The 10,394-nt window shown below is 46.9% G+C and overlaps 1 long non-coding RNA gene across 1 annotated transcript; it reads right to left on the bottom strand.

The window, feature by feature from the left end:
• Positions 1-1,485: 1,485 nt before the first annotated feature.
• Positions 1,486-10,311, bottom strand: LOC139225893 (uncharacterized). Its single transcript, XR_011587171.1, has 3 exons — positions 10,241-10,311; positions 9,095-9,201; positions 1,486-2,312 (listed from the first exon to the last, which is right to left on the bottom strand). It is a non-coding gene; the product is annotated as an uncharacterized lncRNA (long non-coding RNA).
• Between the last annotated feature and the right edge of the window lie 83 nt (positions 10,312-10,394).

The following is a 10,394-nucleotide window of genomic DNA, read 5'->3' as shown; positions in this document are numbered from 1 at the left end:
CAAGCCGGTGCTGCTCATCAGGTCCGTCCACGCCGCCGTTAAAACCGGAAAGCCTTGAGCTGCGCCGGCTCAGAACGTTCCTCGATGGGTTGTTGACGAAGTGGAGGTCATCAAACGACTCTGCTCCCCACCACTCACAGTAGTTTAAGTGAGAGGTTGCACTACGCTTTTGCCATGAAGATAACCATAGCCAGCCTCAACATTAACGGCAGCAGAGAGACACGCCGTAGCTTTAACAATTTTTCGCTCCTACGGGAGGGGAAATATGCAGTGTGCTTCCTGCAAGAAACTCACACCGTTCCGGAAGACGAGGCCACGTGGTTCTTGGAATGGCAAAGAGAGGTCCGCATGAGCCACCTCACTGCCACTTCTTGTGGGGTGGCTATCTTGTTGTTGGCCCCACCTTTTCAGCCGGAGATCTTGGGGGTCGAGGAGCCTGTGCCAGGCTGCTTGCTCCATGTCCCGATTAATCTGGGGGACGTGCCGCTCCATCTAGTGAACATGTACGCCCCTCAGCCCGGTCCGCAGCAAGTGCGCTTCTTCGAAGAAGTGTCCACTCTTCTAAGCTCCGTCGACGTCAGCAACTGCATTGACCTTGGGGGGGATTTTAACTGCACCCTCGAGGCGAGGGACCGCTCCGGTGCCCCGCAGAGCATGACGACGATAGAGAAGTTGAGAGACCTGGTCGGGTCCTTCGTCTGGCGAAATCTCCATCCCAACTCCAGCGCCTTTACTTGGGTGAGACCTGGAAGAGGATGGTCCAGAATCGACCGCCTTTACGTGTCTCGGGCGTATGTCTCCTGCGTTCCGGCGGCTTCCATGTGGCCGGCGCCGTGCTCGGACCACCACCTGGTGTGGGCGGAGCTTCCTACACTCCGCACGCGGGCGGGGTCCGCGTACTGGCACTTTAACAATCTGCTGCTGGAGGACAAGCGGTTCCGGGATTTGTTCCATTGTTTCTGGGCCGACTGGAGAAGGAAGCAGGGGGGCTTCCTCTCCTTGAGTTTATGGTGGGACGTGGGCAAGGCTCACATCCATCTCTTCTGTCAAGAGTATGTGAGGGGGTCGACCAAGAGATGGGCGGCCAGGGTGGGGCTCGGAGCACTGAAGGGACTGGAGTGCATCATTACCCCCAGCAACCAAAGTTTAATTTGATTATTATTGTTTAAAGTTTAATTTGTCCATGTTTGTCGATTTTAGTGCCGCCCGCCCAACCCCCCCCCCCCCCTTTTAGCCAGGCGGCACTTGTATAATTTGTGTTTTGGTGCCCTCGGAAAAAAATTTAAAAAAATAAAAAAACAAGGGGGCACCTGAAATGTTTTTTTGGGAGTGTGCCCCTCCATTTAATCAGGGGGCACTTATTAGTTTACAACTAAAATAGTTGTAGAGCTGTTGAAACACAAAAACCCCCAAAAATCAAGGAGGCACTTGTTTGAAAGTGTTTGGTATGTCCCCCCGCCCCACCCCCCTCTTTAATCAGGGGGCACTTGATTTAATATTTTATTTTGTTCACAACAAAATAGTTGTATTGTGATTGTTAAACCTTTGCTAATTAAACCATCATCATCATCATAGCCAGTTCCTCGAAGCGAGGATGACTTGCTTCCACGCCAAAAAGGGATGAGTTCACAGGTGTTTCAATGAAGGACCTAATATTTCAGATCCAGAACTACATTGTGAAGGGTGGAAGATGCTGTGCTTGGATTTTTTTAACGTGTGGTGGCCGTTGCACACCAGCCACCACAGGGGCTTGACAGAGTTAGTCCAGTGGCAAGGATTACCCAAGAATAACTGGAGACCAGCTTTGCTGCACAGACCGAGCGCGCACACATATCACAGTGTGGGCTGGCCCGTGCTGCCCCTGGGCTTTCGCCTGATGATCTTGCAGGCCGGGACCGTGCCGATTTCCGGGCCGGCCGCCGCACGCTGCTCCCTCCAATGGCCCCGACATGCTGATGATCTTGCAGACCGGGACCGCGCCGGTTTCCGGGCCGGTCGCCGCACGCTGCTCCCTCCAATGGCCCCGGCCACCACACCTTTTGCTGAATACCACATTGACATTGAATTTGATAGATAGCAGATAGCCAGGCGGCAGCTGTGACATCTTTTCCCCTGCTAATAAACCAACTAGTTCTTAATAACAATGTGTTGCTATGAATTCTTAAGCAAAGAACCCAAGAAGCAAAAACATTACAATGGCCACCTTGGCCAGGCCAACTGGACTCTATCTACAACAAAAGCAAAATACTGCGGCTGCTAGAATCTGAAATAAGAACAGAGAATGCTGGAAACCTCAGCGGATCAGGCAGTATCTGTGGAGAGAGAAACAGAGTTAACATTTCAGGTCGATGACCCTTCGTCAGAACTTTATAGATAGAGTCTATCTCTAAAGATTCTTTTCTCTCAACTAATCTACTTTACCACTTAGAAATAATATAGTACAGATGTTTGTAAGTATTACCAGAACACAGATAAATGCACAAATTGATATATTGGAGGTTGATACTGAAACATAGAAAATAGATGCAGGAGTAGGCCATTCAGCCCTTCGAGTCTGCACCACCATTCAATAAGATCATGGCTGATCATCACCTCAATACCCCTTTCCTGCTTTCTCTCCATACTCCTTGATTCCTTTAGCCGTAAGGGTCATATCTAACTCCCTCTTGAATATATCCAACGAACTGGCATCAACAACTCTGTGCGGTACAGAATTCCACAGGTTAACAATTCTCTGAGTGAAGAAGTTTCTCCTCATCTCGGTCCTAAATGACTTACCCCTTATCCTTAGACTGTGTCCCTTGGTTCTGAACTTCCCCAACATCAGGAACATTCTTCCTGCATCTAACCTGTCCAGTCCCGTCAGTATTTTATATGTTTCTATGAGATCCCCTCTCATTCTTCTAAACTCCAGTGAATACAGGCCCAGTCGATCCAATCTCTCCTCATATGTCAGTCCTGCCATCCTGGGAATCAGTCTAGTGAACCTTCGCTGCACTCCCTCAATAGCAAGAACATCCTTCCTCAGATTAGGAGACCAAAACTGAACACAATATTCCAGGTGAGGCCTCACCAAGGCCCTGTACAACTGCAGTAAGACCTCCTTGCTCCTATACTCAAATCCCCTAGCTATGAAGGCCAACATGCCATTTGCCTTCTTCACCGCCTGCTATACCTGCATGTCAACTTTCAATGACTGATGTACCACGACACCCAGGTCTTGTTGCACCTCCCTTTTCCTAATCTGCCACCATTCAGATAATATTCTGCCCTTGTGTTTTTGCCCCCAAAGTAGATAACCTCACACTTATCCATATTATACTGCATTTGCCATGCATTTGCCCACTCACCTAACCTGTCCAAGTTACCCTGCAGCCTCTTTGCATCCTCCTTGCAGCTCACAGCGCCACCCAGCTTAGTGTCATCTGCAAACTTGGAGATGTTACACTCAATTCCTTCATCTAAATCATTCACGTATATTGTAAATAGCTGGGGTCCCAGCACTGAGCCCTGCGGCACCCCACTAGTCACTGCCTGTCATTCTGAAAAGGACCAGTTTATCCTAACTCTCTGCTTCCTGTCTACCATCCAGTTCTCTATCCACGTCAATACATTACCTGCAATACCATGTGCTTTAATTTTGCACACCAGTCTCTTGTGTGGGACCTTGTCAAAAGCCTTTTGAAAGTCCAAATACACCAGATCCACTGGTTCTCCCCTGTCCACTCTACTAGTTATATCCTCAAAAAATTCTAGAAGATTTGTCAAGCATGATTTCCCTTTCATAAATCCATGCTGACTTGGACCGATCCCGTCACTGTTTTCCAAATGCGCTGCTATTTCATCCTTAATGATTGATTCCAACATTTTCCCCACTACTGATGTCAGGCTCACCGGTTTATAATTCCTCGTTTTCTCTCTCCCTCCTTTCTTAAAAAGTGGTGTTACATTAGCTACCCTCGAATCCATAGCAACTGATCCAGAGTCGATAGACTGCTGGAAAATGATCACCAATGCATCCACTATTTGTAGGGCCACTTCCTTAAGTACTCTGGGATGCAGACTATCAGGCCCTGGGGATTATCAACCTTCAATCCCATCAATTTCCCTAACACAATTTCCTGACTAATAAGGATTTCCTTCAGTTCCTTTTTCTCACGAGACCCCCTGTCCCCTAGTATTTCCGAAGGTTATTTGTGTCTTCCTTCGTGAAGACAGAACCAAAGTATTTGTTCAATTGGTCTGCCATTTCTTTGTTCCTCATTATAAATTCACCTGATTCTGACTGCAAGGGACCTGTCTTCACTAATCTTTTCCTCTTCACATATCTATAGAAGCTTTTGCAGTCAGTTTTTATGTTCCCAGCAAGCTTCCTCTCATATTTTATTTTTCCCCTCCTAATTAAATCCTTTGTCCTCCTCTGCTGAATTCTAAATTTCTCCCAGTCCTCAGGTTTGCTGCTTTTTCTGGCCAATTTATATGCCTCTTCCTTGGATTTAACATTATCCTTAATTTCCCTTGTTAGCCACGGTTGAGCCACCTTCCCAGTTTTATTTTTGCTCCAGACCGGGATGTACAATTGTTGAAGTTCATCCATGTGATCTTTAAATGTTTGCCATTGCCTATCCATCGTCAACTCTTTAAGTATCATTTGCCAGTTTATTCTAGCCAGTTCACGTCTCATACCATCGAAGTTACCTTTCCCTAAGTTCAGGACCCTAGTCTCTGAATTAACTGTGTCACTCTCCATCTTAATAAAGAATTCTACCATATTATGGTCACTCTTCCTCAAAGAGCCTCGCACAACAAGATTGCTAATTAGTCATTTCTCATTACACATCACCCAGTCTAGGATGGCCAGCCCTCTAGTTGGTTCCTCAACATTATTGGTCTAGAAAACCATCCTGAATACACTCCAGGAAATCCTCTTCCACCATAGTGCTACCAGTTTGGTTAGCTGAATCTATATGTAGATTAAAGTCGCCCATGATAACTGCTGTACCCTTATTGCATGCATCCCTAATTTCTTGTTTGATGCTATCCCCAGCCTCACTACTACTGTTTGGTAGTCTGTATACAACTCCCACTAGCGTTTTCTGCCATTTGGTATTCCACAGCTCTACCCATACAGATTCCACATCATCCATGCTAATGTCCTTCCTTACTATTGCATAAATTTCCTCTTTAACCAGCAACGCTACCCCACCTCCTTTTCCTTTCTGTCTATCCTTCCTGAATGTTGAATACCCCTGGATGTTGAGTTCCCAGCCTTGGTCACCCTGGAGCCATGTCTCCATTATATCATATTTGTTAATAGCTGCCTGCGCAGTTAATTCGTCCACCTTATTACGAATACTCCTCGCATTGAGGCACTGAGCCTTCAGGCTTGTCTTTTTAACATACTTTGCCCCTTTAGAATTTTGCTGTAATGTACCACATCCGTGTATAAGTACAGTCTAACTAATACTCCCTCAGTCACAACTCGCAGCAAAGGACGGCCACATTCTACTAAAGTCACTTTCTGCTGAAGTCACACTCCATGTGGTCATTGTAGGAGCGTGCTGTGCTCAATTTAGCTGCCGAGTTTCCTACATTATAACAGTGACTACACTTCAAAAAGTACCTAATTGGCTATAAAGCACTTTAGGACGTCAGGTGGGCGCTATAGAAATGCAAGCCTTTTCGTAGAAGTTCCATGACTTTTGGGGGTAGAAATTGCCCCCCACCTGAAACATAGAAACTAGGTGCAGGAGCAGGCCATTCAGCCCTTCTAGCCTGCACCGCCATTCAATGAGTTCATGGCTGAACATGAAACTTCAGTACCCCCTTCCTGCTTTCTCGCCATACCCCTTGATCCCCCGAGTAGTAAGGACTTCATCTAACTCCCTTTTGAATATATTTAGTGAATTGGCCTCAACTACTTTCTGTGGTAGAGAATTCCACAGGTTCACCACTCTCTGGGTGAAGAAGTTTCTCCTCATCTCGGTCCTAAATGGCTTACCCCTTATCCTTAGACTGTGACCCCTGGTTCTGGACTTCCCCAAGATTGGGAACATTCTTCCTGCATCTAACCTGTCTAAACCCATCAGAATTTTAAATGTTTCTATGAGGTCCCCTCTCATTCTTCTGAACTCCAGTGAATACAAGCCCAGTTGATCCAGTCTTTCTTGATAGGTCAGTCCCACCATCCCGGGAATCAGTCTGGTGAATCTTCGCTGCACTCCCTCAATAGCAAGAATGTCCTTCCTCAAGTTAGGAGACCAAAACTGTACACAATACTCCAGGTGTGGCCCTGTACAACTGTAGCAACACCTCCCTGCCCCTGTACTCAAATCCCCTCGCTATGAAGGCCAACATGCCATTTGCTTTCTTAACCGCCTGCTGTACCTGCATGCCAGCCTTCAATGACTGATGTACCATGACACCCAGGTCTCGTTGCACCTTCCCTTTTCCTAATCTGTCACCATTCAGATAATAGTCTGTCTCTCTGTTTTTACCACCAAAGTGGATAACCTCACATTTATCCACATTATACTTCATCTGCCATGCATTTGCCCACTCACCTAACCTATCCAAGTCACTCTGCAGCCTCATAGCATCCTCCTCGCAGCTCACACTGCCACCCAACTTAGTGTCATCCGCAAATTTGGAGATACTACATTTAATCCCTCGTCTAAATCATTAATGTACAATGTAAACAGCTGGGGCCCCAGCACAGGACCTTGCGGTACCCCACTAGTCACTGCCTGCCATTCTGAAAAGTACCCATTTACTCCTACTCTTTGCTTCCTGTCTGACAACCAGTACTCAATCCACGTCAGCACACTATCTCCAATCCCATGTGCTTTAACTTTGCACATTAATCTCTTGTGTGGGACCTTGTCGAAAGCCTTCTGAAAGTCCAAATATACCACATCAACTGGTTCTCCTTTGTCCACTTTACTGGAAACATCCTCAAAAAATTCCAGAAGATTTGTCAAGCATGATTTCCCTTTCACAAATCCATGCTGACTTGGACCTATCATGTCACCATTTTCCAAATGCGCTGCTATGACATCCTTAATAATTGATTCCATCATTTTACCCACTACTGAGGTCAGGCTGACCGGTCTATAATTCCCTGTTTTCTCTCTCCCTCCTTTTTTAAAAAGTGGGTTTACATTGGCTACCCTCCACTCGATAGGAACTGATCCAGAGTCATTGGAATGTTGGAAAATGACTGTCAATGCATCCGCTATTTCCAAGGCCACCTCCTTAAGTACTCTGGGATGCAGTCCATCAGGCCCTGGGGATTTATCGGCCTTCAATCCCATCAATTTCCCCAACACAATTTCCCGACTAATAAAGATTTCCCTTAGTTCCTCCTCCTTACTAGACCCTCTGACCCCTTTTATATCCGGAAGGTTGTTTGTGTCCTCCTTAGTGAATACTGAACCAAAGTACTTGTTCAATTGGTCTGCTATTTCTTTGTTTCCCGTTATGACTTCCCCTGATTCTGACTGCAGGGGACCTACGTTTGTCTTTACTAACCTTTTTCTCTTTACATACCTATAGAAACTTTTGCAATCCGCCTTAATGTTCCCTGCAAGCTTCTTCTCGTACTCCATTTTCCCTGCCCTAATCAAATCCTTTGTCCTCCTCTGCTGAGTTCTAAATTTCTCCCAGTCCCCAGGTTCGCTGCTATTTCTGGCCAATTTGTATGCCACTTCCTTGGCTTTAATACTATCCCTGATTTCCCTAGATAGCCACGGTTGAGCCACCTTCCCTTTTTTATTTTTACGCCAGACAGGAATGTACAATTGTTGTAGTTCATCCATGCGGTCTCTAAATGTCTGCCATTGCCCATCCACAGTCAACCCCTTAAGTATCATTCGCCAATCTATCCTAGCCAATTCACGCCTCATACCTTCAAAGTTACCCTTCTTTAAGTTCTGGACCATGGTCTCTGAATTTACTGTTTCATTCTCCATCCTAATGCAGAATTCCACCATATTATGGTCACTCTTCCCCAAGGGGCCTCGCACAATGAGATTGCTAATTAGTCCTCTCTCATTACACAACACCCAGTCTAAGATGGCCTCCCCCCTAATTAATTCCTCGACATATTGGTCTAGAAAACCATCCCTTATGCACTCCAGGAAATCCTCCTCCACCATATTGCTTCCAGTTTGGCTAGCCCAATCTATGTGCATATTAAAGTCACCCATTATAACTGCTGCACCTTTATTGCATGCACCCCTAATTTCCTGCTTGATGCCCTCCCCAACATCACTACTACTGTTTGGAGGTCTGTACACAACTCCCACTAACGTTTTTTGCCCTTTGGTGTTCTGCAGCTCTACCCATATAGATTCCACATCATCCAAGCTAATGTCTTTCCTAACTATTGCATTAATCTCCTCTTTAACCAGCAATGCTACCCCACCTCCTTTTCCTTTTATTCTATCCTTCCTGAATGTTGAATACCCCTGGATGTTGAGTTCCCAGCCCTGATCATCCTGGAGCCACGTCTCCGTAATCCCAATCACATCATATTTATTAACATCTATTTGCAGTTAATTCATCCACCTTATTGCGGATACTCCTTGCATTAAGACACAAAGCCTTCAGGCTTGTTTTTTTAACATCCTTTGTCCTTTTAGAATTTTGCTGTACAGTGGCCCCTCTTGTTCTTTGCCCCGGGTTTCTCTGCCCCCCACCCCTCCTCATCTCTTTTTTGTCTCCCTCTGTCTCCCTGCATTGGTTCCCATCCCCCTGCCATATTAGTTTAACTCCTCCCCAACAGCACTAGCAAACACTCCCCCTAGGACATTGGTTCCGGTCCTGCCCAAGTGCAGACCGTCCGGTTTGTACTGGTCCCACCTCCCCCAGAACCGGTTCCAATGCCCCAGGAATTTGAATCCCTCCCTGCTGCACCACTGCTCAAGCCACGTATTCATCTGCGCTATCCTGCGATTCCTACTCTGACTAGCACGTGACACTGGTAGCAATCCCGAGATTACTACTTTTGAGGTCCTACTTTTTAATTTAGCTCCTAGCTCCTTAAATTCGTTTCGTTGGACTTCATCCCTTTTTTTACCTATGGCACACACACCCCGTTTCGATGTTTTTTACCGCAGCTGCAGTTCAGGTCAACTCTTGGGGAAATTCCACTCTTTGCTTTTGTTTTGTTTTGATCCAGAAGTCGGTCAGTGACTACACCTGAAGGGCAAAAAATGCAGCAGTGACAACAACTGAGGGGTGGAGTGCGTATTCAGCGCCGCGATCACCACGGCTCTCCCCTTCACTTAAAGGGGAGAGCCTCCGCGCTTTTTCGGCTGGTGCAGTGGCCTGACACCCAAGAGGAGGTGCCAGGCTGCCTGTTGGGAGGCCAGTCGAACCTGGGGACATAATTGTCGGGCCGACAACAAAAAACATGGCGGCAGCGAGCCCTCCCCTTTAAGGGAAGCTGCACCACCGCTGCAGGAGGCCACAGCCTCACTGGACCGCCGGGAAAAAGATTGTTTTGGCATCAACGGGCAGGCCGAAGGTTTTCCATGGGGAGTGTCGCCGTCGGGGTGGGGGGGGGGGTGTGGATCGGCGGTGCGCGCAATGATGTTATGCTTAACACCGATTGGCATCAGAGAAGCGGTAAGAGGGGTGGGTGGTGATAGAGATCGGGGCACTGCTGGGAAAACTCGGGAGGGCAATTGGGCAATCAGCGGCCACTTCACTCTGCAGCGTGGTCGCCGAATTGTGGTGGTAACATGTCTTAAGGAAAGGGGCAATTTCGGCCTCTTGGTTTTTTGCCGTGGCTAATCCATGATTTTCTCCAAAAAAATACATTCCCCCCATAAAGAAATCCTACAGATTGACTGGGAGAGTGGGAAAAAAGCGCGATTTAATTAAGTGTGGCACCATATGTAAATTAATTCACCAGAGAACAAGCACTTAATTATCTGTTAGCCACTGATGCGGTAAAACACGTGTTTCCCCCTGTGCACTGTAAGGCTGCGGGTGTACGCAAATAAACACATAGCAGTGCGATTATATATATGCGCGATTGTAAACTCCCATCACAACGAAGAACGACACCAACTCTTCGGACAGAAAACTTGAGGAGAAGAATTTTCAAAGCAAGTAACGAATTTTTTTTTACCACCACCCGGGCGTGTACAAGTAATTATACATTAAAACGGAAGGGTTTTTTTTTATCCTTTCATAAGACTTTTAAAACAAAATATGCGGCGTTGTGTGGTACCTGCACGGCGTGTGTGTGTGTGTGTGTTTTTTTTTCATCGATGTGAAACTTCCAACAACAAAAGCGCAATCCTGCCGGCTTTGCCTCGCCCTCCAGCTGGGGCTTCGCTCCGCGCATGGCGCGAGCCCATCCGACGGTTGGTGCGCGCGCGCGC

This window comes from Pristiophorus japonicus, chromosome 15 (genome assembly GCF_044704955.1).
Source record: "Pristiophorus japonicus isolate sPriJap1 chromosome 15, sPriJap1.hap1, whole genome shotgun sequence".
In the NCBI taxonomy this organism is placed as follows: domain Eukaryota; kingdom Metazoa; phylum Chordata; class Chondrichthyes; family Pristiophoridae; genus Pristiophorus; species Pristiophorus japonicus.
Note: the sequence above shows the minus strand (reverse complement) of the source record. Positions and strands in the feature narration are given on the sequence as shown.